General features: G+C 43.9%; 1 protein-coding gene across 4 annotated transcripts in view; it reads left to right on the top strand.

Moving 5' to 3' along the window:
• rerea (arginine-glutamic acid dipeptide (RE) repeats a) overlaps positions 1–12,798 on the top strand; it is a 122,971-nt gene that overhangs the window by 29,210 nt on the left and 80,963 nt on the right. Inside the window, exon 1 of one of the 4 annotated variants that reach the window (XM_056383850.1) lies at positions 3,733–4,350. The exons of 2 other annotated variants lie outside the window; for them this stretch is intronic. The gene's annotated coding sequence lies outside the window, so the exon portion shown is untranslated. Of the gene's footprint in view, positions 1–3,732; positions 4,351–12,798 lie in introns of those variants that run through there. One more of the 4 variants, XM_056383853.1, reaches the window with a different exon arrangement.

Below are 12,798 nucleotides of genomic sequence, written 5' to 3'. Positions count from 1 at the left end.
TGAGTAGCTTGTGTAGCTTGGCAAAGACATTAGACATATGTAGCCTACAAGTGTCTTGGTTTTCAGAGTGTTGCGAGGCTGCCAAATGTGACTGTGAATAGCTATGTAAACAAGATAGCTATGTGAGGCTAGACCTTGCACTGATTGCCTAAAGTGAAATACCACTCTTTGGCTTCCCTCACATTTTTACAACTGTGTTAATGATCTCAAATAAAGGCTTGGTAGGTAGCAGCTTAATTACTATCTGTCTGTTTGGATTCCCTCCAAAGGACATCTTTATTTTCAGTTAGTCTTTTGTCACCTTGATAGGGCTTGTTGTATAGAGAAAAGTGTAACGTCTATTGTTTGAAGGTCCTTTTTCTTTTTTTAAATTAATGAAATCTTACTCTGTTGAGCAATGTTCTTTTTAGCTAAAGCAGTAGTCCTTGAAAAACTTGAATCTTCATATCCACAAGCGTGTAGTTAAACCATATTTAGCTGAGTAATTTCCTTGAGTTACTTTGTTGGGAGATTGGAGAGGATTGTTTTATTGCTTCCCCTTCTCTCAACCCCCTCCAGGCAAAGTCTGTGTTTTAATTAGTCATGTAAGACCCTATTTTCCCTTTGGATTCCCCAACTTGTAAAGTGCTCTCTTAAGAATCCATGAAGGCTAAAAGGGGCAATGAATGATTTGAAGTCAGCTTTTTTTTGCTTGCCTGCCAACAGAGAAGAGCGGGGGGGCTATCAGCACTTGCCGTCAGAATGAGGAACAGTAACTTCAAGCAGCAGTCACACAGAGTCTTTGTTCTTTATGGATATAGTACGTGTGGCGAAGAGAGAGTCACTGCTTTAAAGCCCCATCTGGAATAGCACTGTTCAAGTTTCTAATACGTGAAGAATGGCTCCTGTAGATAATACCTGCCTGAGAATGGTAAAATGGTCTCAAGGTTCAATCTAGCACATCTGTTCTTCCTCACTGTATTATGTTTTGGCAGCAGGGAAGTTAGCTTGTTACACTGCAGAGATTTAGTCGTGTGTTAAAATTGAGCTTCTGAAGTACACCCCCACCACCGCCACAACCTAACCCTCCCCTTGGTTTACAAGTCTGTTTTCTTCTCTCGATCCCTTTTTCCTTCAACTTGTCTGCTCATCCCTGGTGAATGTATTAAATGAAGTTACTAGATATGAGTGCTTAAGAGGCCAGGGCCTCTGAGGCTTGCCAAGTCTCTCACAGGCTTGGCTCAGTCATCCATGTCACTTTTTTCTGTTGTTTCAGCTACTGGCTGACTTATTTGTATTGCTGAGCACTTTCTCTCCCTCACTTGCTCTCTGTGTTTGCTGCCTCTGAGTGGCTTGTTTTTCTCCGGCATGGAGGAATCAGGCTAAAGCAAACAGTGTGTGTCAGCCACAGCTTTTGTTAAGTATTCATTTTTAATGAGCGTAAGTGGCTACAGAATCCTATAAACCATAAATGGAGTAGTCAGGCTGGGGAGGGGGGAGGGAGGGGCCATGTTGGCCTTTGATTCAGTGGCACTCTCGCAGTCTTTTTGTTTAGTAACACTTGTACTAATTATGTTGGATGTGAATGGAAAAAAAAAACATATTCCAAAATGATAGTTTGTGTTGCTTTATTGTGCCATTTTTTCCCCTTCATACACCCCCTCTGGTTCTGGTAGCTCTTACAAGGAATTGTTCTCCTTTAATAATCTTTAGGAAAAAGCGTTACAGAAAAGTGTCATTTTTCTCTTTCGAGCAGCACACAGCTCTGTTAGATTTCATTTCCTCTGAATTCAGAAAGACGCACCTAGTAACCAGTTTTTGTTCTGTCGGGATCGAAGGCACTGTAGCTGTAGAAAGGGGTGCTCAGGGAAAAGGTATTGTGATGGGCCGTTTGAATGCTGAACAGAATTGAATAGACACAGTCAGCTTCCCAGATACATGCTTAGGCCTGTAGAATGTGGAGTGCTTTGCTTGTAACTGCACCGGTTGTCTCCTTTCATTATCGGTTAATGGTGCCCAACTTGACAGAGCCATGTGATAAACAGAGGAGCTGTGAAATCCTGGAGGTGGAGTTCTCGTCTGCCTGATAATGGGATCTCATCTGCCAGAGAGGGGAGCCTGCCCCGCCAGCCAATCCAGCTTTGCATTGCACTGCCTTCAGACAGGATTCACTGCACTCAGCCTTCACTGCTTTCGTGGGCCAACTTAAGCCTGACAGACCTACTGAGGAAGGTTGGCATTAGACTGGTTTCTTCTCTCAGCACATGATAGAATAATTTTTGGAGCCTTTGTATTACCTTTAAGCTTTGATTGTGCATTTCCACCCCCATATCAATCTTGGATCCTTTGAGTGTTTGCGTCACTCAGGAAAGGAGGCAGACTGTGTGTGTGTGTGTGTGTGTGTGTGTAAATATCATAAATATTGACCTTGTGAAATGTATACATACAGTGATAAGGGAGGAGCTGTCGCTGCTGGTCTTAGGTTACTATGTGGAGGGGGAGTACAACTTCTCAGGACAGATGCCTCAGGAGCTGGAAAAGGTTTTACCAGCACTTTGTTGCACAGCACAACCCCCCACCCCCTCTGCTTCTGAAACGAAGACGACAAACATGGTTTGGAGCACAATGAAGGACCCCCTGCACACCACCCTCAACTCAATTTCCTTACTGCCTGTCTCTCCTGCTGCCCGTGTTTGGCTGTAGTGCAAAAAGAGCCCAATGCACAGACTATTTGCTGTAGTTAATTGGATTTTGACAGTGATCCAATATCATGTTCAAGACAATGAAAATGTGTCAAGCTACTCGCTCACTGAAATGGAAATCATCCTATTAATTTATAACTTAACCGTCCATCTTTGTTTTCCGCTCCTCTTACATGTGGTGTCTGATTTTTTAACAGAAAACAAACTGTTGTGTATTTCCTACCACACAATGACAAAAAATGAGCACTGAGACCTTGGAATATAACCAGGATCACATTTGATGTGATGTGCAGGCTAACCATTAAAATCAGCCTCCCAAATACTGCTAATGGACTATTCACATTATCAACCCTGCTTGTTTCTGCCTTTTTAATGGGTGGGGTGACTAATTAATTCATTATCCAAAAATGCAAATGAGCTCTACAAGCCTGAGCAGCATTCAGCCGCCTCCCTCTTGTGTATTTTCCAGCAGATGCATATACACTAATGTTTTCAGATATAAATCAGCGACCTGCGCATTAGAACGTCATTTTGTTGATTCCTCTATTTAACCATTAAAACGTGTCATTGCCGCGTGGCACTGTGTAGAATAAAAAAAAAAAACATTGAGCCATTATTTACAAGGTAATACTACTACTAGGCTACTACTATTACCAGCTTTCGCGGTTTTCATTGTCTTGCTTCAGTGTTTCAGTCACATTCCCATAAGCGTTACCATTGATCGGTTGATGATGGTCGGTCGAGCCACTTTGGCTGCCGTGCACCTCGCTTCCTGATGCAAACACACACACACACACACACACACACACACACGCACACACACACACACAGTGCACGCAGCGTGTCCCTATGGGGCCGCCATCAATCATCAGCCCCATTGGCGTCCCCCCAACCACCACCACCACCACCCTTTTGTCCCTGATGATTATTTGAATCCAGTCCATGTTTTTGTTTCGCTCGGATTTTTTTTTTTTCTCTTTTTTTGAGTGTGGTCGGGGTAATTCTCCTTCACTAGTGTCTGGATAAAGAAAGACTAGGTCAGCCATGTGGATGCGTCTGTTGAACAGCTGAAGAGGAGGAGGAGGAGGAGGAGGAGGGGGGTTTACAGAGACGGAGGGAGCGATAGAGAGCGTGGAGTGTGTGTGTGCATAGGAAAGAGAGAGAGAAGAGGGGGGAGAGCGTGTGTGAGTGTGAGAGTGTGTGTGTGGAAAAGGAAGCGGAGCCTGTAAACGGCGAACTCACTGGTTTCCTACCCCTCGAAATAACTATTACAGCGCTGTGTTACTTTTCATGTGGACACTATCATCGACAGCAACAACAACACGGCCGGAGGGAATAGGAGCAGTTTCGAGGGGGGTGGGGGGGTTTGCTAACGTTATAGTGCCTTTCCTCGGTGATTTCGGACGTGAAGAGTCTGTCAGTAAAGTGAAACCGTCTTTTGTTGAAGCAAGTGCTCGCCTGAGCCCCTCCGTGCGGGCAGCGGGGTTAAAAAAAAAAAAAAAAAAACAGGGGATAAAAAGTGTCCGTGTTCGCCTCGCTTTGTCCCGGGTCTTGGATTTGGCCCAGCTCGCTTGCCTTTTTTGAGTTCGGTGGGTCATCTCGGGCAAGGCTCGCGTTTTCAACTTGTTTGCAGCAGGCTCTGGGACTCCAAGAATCACCAGACTGGCGGGTGAGTAGTTGAATACAAAAAAAGATTGCAGGATGGTTGTGGTTGGTGGAGGAGGGCGCAGACGGGGAGCAATGTGTGGGTGATAAAGAAGCGGAATTTGGGCGATAGTGATGACTAAAGGCGAGAGGCACTTGGATTTTGAGTTTAAAGTGGCTCGATTTTGTTTATATCCGGAGTAGGAAGCGCGTGTGACCTCGAGTCAAATGTTGTTGAGGGCTCCGGCGAGCTGAAAGTTGGCTGCATTGTTGTAAAACTTGGCTCTCCCTGGACTGTGTAGCAGACCCTCAAGCAACCTCCATGACCTGGCCCAGCCTGTAACAGGGGTTCAGCAGCTAATGGTTTTGAAGTGAGAGTAATGATAATGAAGTAAACAAAAGGAGAGCTTCAATAGCAACGTTGCTGCCCAGGAAACACACTTCAAAGCTGCAAAAACTACTTGTGCGTGTGTATTTGAGCAATCAATCAGTTTCGAGGAAAGAAAAAAAAGTTGCCTTTTCAATGTTGAAATAAATCTTGATGAGTCAGTGACACATAAATTTTGATGGGTGGGATTTCCCCATGTTTCACTGAAAGGATTGACTGTTGGATTTACAGCCTTACTCGTGTCATAAATTGATTATTGGACAGTAATAATGGAAAGTAGCTTAGTGTTTTTGAAAGAGGGGTGGGGAATTGTGTGTGAACCAGTTGCAAACTGTTGAAGGACCACCAAATTAACTTGACTTCCCCCCTTCAGCACCCCAGAGGCTATGAACTCTGGCCCAAGCACATGCAGCCCTCACTGGGGGGGGGGATCTGTGCCTGTTGTTGAAAAGAGCAGGGGGGGCGGTTGGCTGGTGGGATGTGTGTGTGTTTAGGAGAGGGCAGCTTAGGATCTGAAAGCAGACTACAGTTATTTGTCTGAAGGCAGCTTATCCAATGTTTTCCAGTTATAGTAAAAGAGGGAGGAGGGCTTGTTTTGTTAAATCACTGTAACATTGGTCATAGTAAGTCTTCATGTGACTCCAGTCAGAAGTGGAATCCACAGGGTTTGTGGCCACATAAGCACAAAGAAAGCTTCAGCCCTGAAACAAGATTCAAATCGGGGGGGCAGTGATTGCCTTCAGTCTGTGCCATATAAAAACAACCCTTCCTCTACTGCTGTGTTACTGAGCTATTACATGGACTCAGATGTTGCATCGCTAATTGTGAGGAGCTAATCTCCACCATGCCCAGCTTCCTGTGGCATTTTTTTGTCCCCTTGCTAGTTGAGAAGTGACCTCTAGTTTAATGATTCAGATGTGATTAATCCACTTGAGTGGGACGACGCTGCATAGGCTAATGTCTGACACAAGCACTGTAGATAATGGATGATTGTTGAAACAGAAAGGACATTTACTCCACCTAAAGTGTTTGAATGTTTGAGGCTCAGTCGGTTTTAAAAAGCCACGTGAATGGGAAAATTCTGTCATGAGGTGCAAATGTGGTTAAAATTTTAATAATGGTTGTCTTTCACGGTGCTCCTGTCACTCTGAACAATGCTGAACTGTCAGTCAGCGCTCTCCACTCTTAAATGGGAGTGATCTTTGATTTCAGTGTCATTAACAGATGGAGTGTAAAGATTTAAGCCTTACTTCCGTTTTACCGGCAATTTTCAGGTGATGTCGCTAGCCATATGATTTTTCTTTGTGCCACTGTTATGAAATAAAAATATGACAGCGTATACAAGTTGGGATTTGAGTTTTTGCCGTCATATGTATTTGACACTGAGGCTTTTACAGAAACTCACCATGTCACTCTCTAGAGGTGTCTTTTAATTTAGATGTGAGTTTTTGCCTTTTCCCATGGTCACTGAAGTGGGCTAGAGTTGGTCCTTTATTAGAGTGATAGGCCTGTTTCTGAAGTAACCAGCAGTGAGACAGAAATCATTATGGTTAGGCAGCTTCATACAGGTAACATGCAATCACAATCTCAGCCTACACTGTCATGTGGGAAAACTTGCATAGCTTGTATTTCTGAACACATTTTTAAATGGCATCCTCCTCACTTCCCCAGAGGTTAGGATATCCATTTATTTTCACTACTTGTGGATTGAATGAAAGAGGAAGTGGTGGTCAGCCCTCTTAATGGAGTTGTGCACAAGATCTCGAGTTGGTCTGCAGCGTGGGATTTGTATGGGAAGAAAGCACTGAGGATTTCACAGTAAGGCTGCTATAAGATGAGAATATAGCAGCCTAGATCTTAATTATGTACACACTGCCATACTGCTGCCGGTATCATTTCACATCATCTCTATTTGCAGTGCTCATACCAGTGTTTGTGGGAAATTAAATCTGATGTGCAATTTGATCTGGGTCTGAGTCCGCAGTCTGTTGTTGATTCATGTAAACCAAGGGAAGCATAGTAGCGGTGTGAGTCACCCCCCTTCACAAACACAAGTCTCACCGCTGACAAGGTACAGGGAGCTAGTAAACATTCAGCTCACATACAGGCGCATGTATGAGTGTCACCTCTGAGGAATCTGAGGGACGATATCCGGATCAAAGAGGCTGTTTCTGACCATACAGAGAGAGAGTGAGGCTGTAACGGCTGTCTAGCTGCTCAGAGGCGGCTGAATGTTTGACAGGGCATTGGAAAAACGTTATTTAATCTGCTCGCATGATGGCCCTCACCGGGATTGCACCATGCTGCGTCTCTGCCCCCTTTTTTCCTCCCTGTGTCAGGATGATGGCAATTCCTGGCTGGTAGAAAAATACTGTCCGTGGGTGTTTTTTAACGGTATGATGTAATGCATAAAGAATCAGAGAAAGGTGAGTTGTAACTGATGCGGTGTTGGCGGCCCGCTCATTTTCTTTACAACGAGTATGTCTGCTGGGGTCTTGATATTGTTTCCATGCGGGTTATAGTCTGAATGACTCTATATTCCATTGTCATTACAACGCAACGACCCTGTTGTTATGATAATAAGCTACATGAATGAAAACAGATGTGTCGTTTGACCCATTAAAAACAAACTGTAGGATGCTGATCAGGTAAATGAAGGTAGATTACAACTCTAGCTTTTTGGCCGTCTGAATGTGTCTTAACTGCATATATCTCAGCCACATAAAAGGTATTGCTTGCAGTTACCCTCCCACTTTTGACCCCAACTATACAGAAATGCGAGAGCTGCCTTGTCATAAAGCCAGGCGGAAAATCAATGAGAAGTCATGGCTTCCATACCATTGTTGGTATCACTTCCATCCCCCAACACAGAAGCAGACTCATGGTTTTGTGGAGCGATGATAAATCTTTTCAGATCTTGTTGATTCTTTAGAAGGGTTCTAAATGGGATGAGCTAGCTGGGCATTTCCTGACCTATTGTCCTTGCAGATAGTGGTGTACCAGTGACTCATTTAGAATACATTAACCACAGATTGACATAGTACACATGAAACAGTCTTAGCACTGCTAAGGAGGCAGTACCCTCTGGTGGGTGACTACTGAAATAGAGATGAAGGACTGGAGAGGTGCTTTGATTGTTCATAGAAAATTCCTTCTAATTTGTTGTGTACACAGAGGAAGGGCCGATATCTTTAATTAACACAAACCTCTGGAGCCAGCGATGAGTGAGAAATTGGTATAATTGAAAATAGGCCCTATCTCCTTTTCCCCCCTCTCTGTCTGTACATCCTTAAAGCAGCTGAGCCCATCGGAGGGCACTTTCACACATGTTAAGTGGGGGGACATCTGGCCTCGTTAATTCAGTGCATGGTCATAAAGTGGAATGGCGATTCCCCACAGGGCCGCCTGCTCTGAACACCATCAGATGGAGCCTGTGTGTCCTCGATGCTTCCTCGTCCTCCCTGTTGACTGTCCCTCTGACACCAGCTTTGACACTTCAACAAGAACCTCCTCGCAATCTCGGCTCAATGTACACAAGTGCAGATGTCCGGGGAAGATAAAAGTGCCAGTGGCAGTTCATAAACCTTCATGTCCCAGAAAATAAAATTGTGCTTCTGTAAAGCTGTAATGTGTGATTTTGACCAATCCTCATTTTCATTCACTTATTAAAACAAAGGAGCGAGATGCTGTTTGGGATTTAATAATTTACTTCACCTAAACAGCTTTTTCCCTGCACCATATATTTGATATCAGTGGCCTGTGGTCATTAAGTGTATGTGATATGATGAGTGGGCTGTCAGTCTATATTCCAGTATCCACCTTACGTCTCTGCATCCTCAGGAACGGTAGCAAATGATCAAGTGACAGCACTGGGCTGAAGCGTTCATGCGGCGCATTCATATCCTATTTTAACGAGTAAACATTTAATGTGTTTAAATGTATCACATCTTTATTTATGCATAGAATCTGCTGTTAAGTCTGAATTATACATTAGCCAATGAATAATGCATCAGTGCCATTCCTTAATGATTACTTGCCAGGCAGCGAATGGTGATATTTGCTGATAAATTTACCCATTGATCTTGCTTGTGTTTAACCAGGCTTGTAGAGATGATGTCTGCTGCTGCTGAATTTTGTGTTTAGGGAGGTTTTTTTTTTTGTAAAGGATGTAATCAAAAGCAAGCTAATTGTCTGGGTTTTATTTTAATAAGATGTCTTTTAAAAATGACAAGTGAGCCCTGAGGAATTAAAGGAAAATGGATAAAATGTGAATTTTCCGAGGACTCTACTCAGTAGTTGTTAGATCTCAATTCTACCATTTTTGTCTAATATCTCAGTGAGGTTGGTGTGTTTACATATTGTTCCCTTCGTGGCTGCTCTTAGGATGAGTGGTTTATCCCCAGACCTCGACAGATCAATGTCCAATTACAGTGTTGCCTTGTAGTCATTACACAGCAGAGTATGTTTGTTTGAAGTACAGTGTCTAGACGATGTCTGTCGGGCTGGTAATTTGGCCCATACTTTGTGAAGGTTGTCTTTTGATACTGCGTCTTTATTGGCACTGCTCTTAACAGCTGTACCGAGCCAGATTATTGACACATTATCCGTATAATACTCTGAGTCTAGCATTGCCTAAGCCTTGAAGCACACCCCGTTACTGTGCAGATACATTGCTGTCCACACAATGAGAAAATATTGACTTGTTGTCACTCACTCATTTGATTAGTTGTGCGGCTGATTCTGCTTTTCATTTGTCACCCTGGCAACGTAAATGGGAAAACACAGCAACGGCGTCTTTCTATCCAGAAACGAAGCACCGGAGCATTGCAGACTATCACATCTGGAAAACCTCTCTCTAAGCAGGAATGAATGTCTTTATCACTCACGGTGTATCATTGGCACTTGTCAGCTCAGCTAGTATCCACCAAAAGCCAACATTTGACAGCTTTTCTCACTGCAGAATGTGCAGCTGCGTGGGAGTGATGTACTCCAACAATTCCACTTTGATTTTACAGCTCAGTTGAGTGAGATTCATCCGTATATTGACAGTGTTGGCGAGTTACTCCATTTTCTTTTGTCTGTGAGAAGAGCAGCTTAAAGCAGTCTGCTGCTGTGTGTAAGCCAGGTCATAACGAGAGCACCTTACATTTAATCCAACAGGATTCATCAGTGGCCTTGTTCCTCCAAAAATAATGAGGTAGACAGTAAGGGCTGCCCCAGGCTGCATGTAGGGAGATGATCTCTCTGAACCGGCAAATCATTCCTGTTTTTTATGCTAAAAAGACAGGCTAATGACTATTCTTGATGTGTGTCAGTGCTTTAAGTTAACTAGCGTTAATTCACAGAAAGATCTAATGGGCTTGATTGTCAAGCTGAGTCGAGGCAGTCAGTGAGAGGCTTGTGCTCGGGTAGGGGGGGAGTGTAATTGTTTTTGCTGGCGGTGATTCTCTCTGGAAGGGATGACTGCACAATCCAGATATGTAAACAAGAAGAAACTGAAAGGCAATATGCTGATACCTTGTCTGTTTCCTCTTGATCAACCTAGCTTTTGAAATGCAATTTCTGAAGCTTTGCCCAAACACTCTTTGGATTCAGCTTGGCAGTAATGGTTGCTTTACAAACCTGCGTCTGCTCAACTAAGCATTTCAAACATGTAAATCGAACGTGGAAATTAGAGATGTTGAGGAAATCATTAACTGTGACGGCGCAACCTAAAACAAAGAGAGGGAGAGTTAAAGACAACAGATGCTCAAAGGGTTTGATTCTGCTTATTGGTGCATGACACTTATTTGTGCAGCGGAGACTCTCAGTGCTTTCATAGTAGACAATGATGCCGTGTCTTGCCAATGCCCTGCCAGTCATCTGTTCTCCAGAGGCATTTGCAACATTCATTTAATGTTTATGTATTTATCCAAACCTCACATTTCTTTGCTTGCTCACGCCTGGTGTCATTTTTACACACTTGGAATCAGGTTGCTGGTTTGTCTGCACAAGACATCTTGTAGTGTTTATCACGCTGTAGCAGAGTAGACTTCCACCTCTTATGTTTCATAAATAACAAAGCTGCCCAGCCCTGCGCCAGTAAAAGAGGAAGGTTGCTTTGATAAAGTGAGCTGACTCTATTGGTCCGATAAAGATCAACTTAAAACCCACCAGGAAGCAGTCCAGTTTGCAAACACACGGTTTTTGGGGTTAGTGTTTGAGTCAGCGTCGGGGCAAGACTGGACATCTGTCTCCTAGTGATCTATAATGCCCACAATCCCTCCCACAGACTGTCGGCTTTGGCACTCGAGCAGTACACCGGTTGCTGTAGTACAACCAGCCACCCACAACAGTGACTTATCTCGCTAGCATAACAAACAGCGCGCTAACAAAGAGGATAGAAAGCAATAGGACACACGGCAACAGTGGACCTTAAGAGCCCCGTGCCATCATAACTCCACTTCAAAATGGAGGCCTTTGTTCTGAGATTGTTGGAGAGGACATCATAGCAAGGTAGCAGCACATCTTTTCATCCTCGAACACACTCACTCCCACTCAGTCAGTCTGCTGTCGGTGAAGGAGATCCTCTGCCTGATAGGGCTTCAGAGAAAGGTATTCCTCCGGGACTGTTGTTGAGGGATTTCTCCAGTTCTCCCATGCACTGATTAAAGGGACACTTGTAGATAATCCTTTTAAAAATAGGTCTTTGTTGTGGCAGTGTGTTGGAGTGAGGTGGGGTGTGTGGGGGCAGAAAAAGCCCCAGATTGGGATTTTTAAATGGTTATCACCTTGGTATGATCCGCCACTCTGCTAACATAAATATTTAATTACAGGGTGGCTGAAATAGAGCTGTTACAGACTGCTGGTGAGAAATGGAGCTTCTATTTAGAGCCCATACTGTTCCATAAAGTCATGGCATTGGTAGGCAGCCCAAGGTTATTAGTGTGGTATGAGAGTAGTGTGTGTTTGTGGTGTGTCTGTGGGTTGCTGAGGAGTTCTCACTCTTTTCTTGCTGCAGTGATATGAAGGAGAGAAATGCACTCAGTCTGTTATTGAGCATTCACTCATGAATCCTTGATGGATTACGGTTGTGTGTATGTGTGTGAGAAGGAGCGCTGTTGTGGCAGCAGCAGCACTATAGTTAATGCACGGCAGCGGTGTTCAGGCGCACTTCACTTGAACTATTTCTACAAGCAAAACAGCTGTATGTTTTACCCTTTACTACCTTAGTTTTGCTCTGTTTCATTTCACATGCCCCTTTTCCTCTGGGTTCTTGTTCGGTGTCATTCATTTCATGCAAAATTGATCGCCAAGGCTTGCATCAATGCTCGCTACAATGAAGTTCTCACAGTGTTGAGACAGATTTCCTGACACAGACTCTCCTAACCTTACACTTTCGCAGTTGAGTGAATTGGACCTTTAAATTGATATCAGCCTTGCTTTTAGATTTTTGGCTACGATTATGAAGTGGAGCCTGTATTAGGAACTTGAAAGTTACTGCCACCTCATTTAAACAGTGATCTAGGCTTTGCTTGATTTATCCTGTTTACTCATTACATGATAGCTGTGGTGAAAGCAATTACTTTCAGCTTTCAAGTACCTTGCTTTTGGTCACAGTGCGGCTCTTACTCATTTCACTGGAGCTCCCAAGGTTCCGTGGCTTCCGATCAGTCCAGTGAGTGGCATGCGCTAACATCTTGCCTCTCTGTGTAGGAGATAGGTGGGTAAACACAGCAGAGTCCTTGAACCACTTCCCATTCCTGCTATTGGATTACCAGCTGCCTTTCCGGGCCTCATCTGCACAGATGAGTGCCAAGATCAATGGAGCTCTTAGTGCAAAGCTAATTCGATCAGGACTGGCTTTGCTACTGCTGATCAGAGATTATTTTTTTTTTGACGTGAAACAAAAACTTAATCAAGTCAAGCCCATGTCCAATAGCCCGTATTTTCAGCCGCTCCAACTCCCATAGACATCAATTAGGAGGCATTTCATATTCATTATTGAATTGTTGGGTTGGCCTGCTGAGAAGAGGTGTGGAGATGGAAGTAGTGAACTGCTGTGTAAAGTGATCTGGCCAGTTTTGCTGAGTGCAGCAGAAATGC

Source organism: Seriola aureovittata, chromosome 9 (genome assembly GCF_021018895.1).
Source record: "Seriola aureovittata isolate HTS-2021-v1 ecotype China chromosome 9, ASM2101889v1, whole genome shotgun sequence".
In the NCBI taxonomy this organism is placed as follows: domain Eukaryota; kingdom Metazoa; phylum Chordata; class Actinopteri; order Carangiformes; family Carangidae; genus Seriola; species Seriola aureovittata.
Note: the sequence above shows the minus strand (reverse complement) of the source record. Positions and strands in the feature narration are given on the sequence as shown.